We start from the raw sequence: 2,706 nt of genomic DNA, 5'->3' as shown, positions 1-2,706 counted from the left end.
TATTCTCAGAGATAAAATATGTTCAATTAAATTTTTATTTATTTCATTAATTAATAATAATAATGATAATAACAATAACACCAATAAATAAATGGATATTTAGTGGTTTTTTTCTCAAGATCATTTGCGTGTAAGTTTGATACTCCTCTAATACGTATTTACGGCATCATCCCTCCCTTCTGTACATTTGAGAAGGGCTGGCTGTTAATTAAATTGATTAATTAAATTAAATTAAATTAATTTAATTTATTTTAATTATAGTATAATGATCCTTTTTAAAGATTGAAAATAATTATTGATAATGGCTGATAAAACTTAATTTGAATAGTATAATAATAGTCAATTAAATTATCCGAAAAACTTATTAAAATTAATGTCAGGTGAAGCGGATCTGAATCTGATCATTTTTTCTTCATTTGACCCCTTTCAAATGCCGATCAAGGACATCAAATCCGAATTTGATCAAATTGGGGTCAGGCAGCGGACCTCAGGGTGAGATCGTGCCTACCTGATCAGAACTTGGACTGAACCCGCCTGTAGTTTTTCGGATCCGATCTGCTGGATCAGAACTTGGTCAGATTCTCATCAGGAATCACCGGATCAGTCGAACCTTACAAAAACCTGATCAAGTTCTGATCGTGCTTCAGGTGGGCCTGAAGCAATTTCCACTCGGGTAGACGCGCTCATTTACCTTACTCCGTCACTCCATGTCACACTCCAAAAGTCCTGGAAGTCATTCCGAAAGTCATTCTCTTTGGGTCTCATAATCATATATAGGGTATCCTATTTGAAACCTTACATTTGAAAATTTCTCTAGGGAGGAGTGATACAGCAAAACATATCAGATGAGAGAACATTTGTAAAAAAAAATGAAGCGTCTTTAACTCTTTTGAAAATTAATTTTCATCACGCTGTGTGTAAAGTGACTTCTTACGCACGCTCCGCGTGTGCAAAACCCCGCTTCCCACACATTGTGATGAAAAATAGGGTTCGATACTCGCGCGAAAAGTGTTATTAGACACGTGGGATTATATCACTCGCCTTGGGCTCGTGCTATAAACCTACCACGAGCACAAAAAGACCCCCGCAATCGTATCGAAATATACTATTTTCGTTCGAATTTTATAATGCTTGTTGGTTCAAAATTACTATTGCAAATTGTAAAAAGTAAATTTCACATCGCAAGCTTTCGGTTAAAATGAATGACGTTTTAAAGTTTTTCCGATTAGCATGGCCCTCGATTACTATATTCAGACAGTAATGTTTAATTTTATAATCTCTTCGTGTAGAATTTCCTTGGCCTTTCAATGGTCGCATTAAGGAGAGACTACTATGAGTTTTAAAAGTCGCGGGCGATTGAAATGAGATTTCTCATGCATTGAAGATCGATTATATATGTCTACAACCGGATGGTTAGTGCAAAAAAATTAATTATTTATTGTTCGTTTGCCCCGCCCATGCTTAAAATGTTAAAAAAGGTCCAGGGCCTTCAATTTTTGAGCTACAGAAGTTTTTTTTTCAAAATTTTTGAAAAACTGTGTACAATAACAATTGAAAAACTTTAAAATTAAAAGCCTCTGTAGCTCAGATCGAAATTGGAGGTGCTGGACTATTTGTAACACTTTAAGCATCTGCGAGGCAAACGAACGATAAACAATTAGTATTTTTCATATCATCGACCTTCAATGAATGAGAAATCTCTTTCCAATGGCCCGCGACTTTCAAAACTCATAGTAGTCTCCCATTAATAAAGTTATCATGTTTTGAAACGGGCAAAATCGTTCTTAAATCAAGAGGAAAGGTGCCGTATCCTAGTATCTTGTTCTGGATCTCAAAAACTCTTTTCTTCTGTCTATATCCTTCGATCCCTCTACTCCTTGGATATTGCAAACTCTTGTATTTTCAGCGCTCTCGTGTTAGATCTCTCGTGGCAGTGCTGAAAGTTCAGTCGGCACTTTTAACGAATTGGTTCAAAACCCAGATAGATGGTCCTAGCTTTCTCAAGATTTCATCTCAGCTTCTTCCGCTCGTTCTTCCTATGCAAATCCATTTCGCGTATTTTTTGAGTAAATGTGTACCCAGAGCATGGAGTGGTCGGTGTCTTTACACTCGCATAATTCGAATTCATTAAAGAATTATATTGCTCACTTTCCAGTACATATTATGCAGTCTGTCCATTCCAATTTCGAATGGAATAGAATTAGGAGAAGATATTAGAAACAACGGACACATTAAGTTAAAAAAAAAACATGTTCTCAAATGAGTCTTCTCCGACCCAAAACAGTACACCCAAAAAAAATTCCATCTGAATTTGACCGAAAAATCGGTCTGAATCAAGTCGGACTGAATCATGCCGGGAATCGACTTGTTTCATGTCGAATTGACGGTATGAAGCCAATCAGACTCGGACAGATGCAACCCGGAATATCGGTCTCCTTCAAGTCGATTTTTCGACTTGATTCAGACCGACTTCGACGTGATTGAAGCCGATCTTTCGGTTTGATTCAAGCCGATTCGTCCCCAAATTCTCAATGTACATTGTCGATGAGGGTCCCTTCGGAAGCCTCATGCAGGGGGGAGGGGGTTGTACATCGAGAATTCAGTACACCCTCCCCCTCCCCTCCTGTAGACGGTTTAGTTCATCGGTAAGTTTTTGAAGGAAATCTCCGAAACTAAGGGAGATGCGAATTTTTACAGAAAAAAAAA

The sequence above is a fragment of the Diachasma alloeum genome, unplaced genomic scaffold, assembly GCF_001412515.2.
Source record: "Diachasma alloeum isolate Michigan unplaced genomic scaffold, Dall2.0 Dall_scaffold_00543, whole genome shotgun sequence".
Taxonomy (NCBI): Eukaryota; Metazoa; Arthropoda; class Insecta; order Hymenoptera; family Braconidae; genus Diachasma; species Diachasma alloeum.
This window is presented reverse-complemented; position numbering follows the sequence as displayed.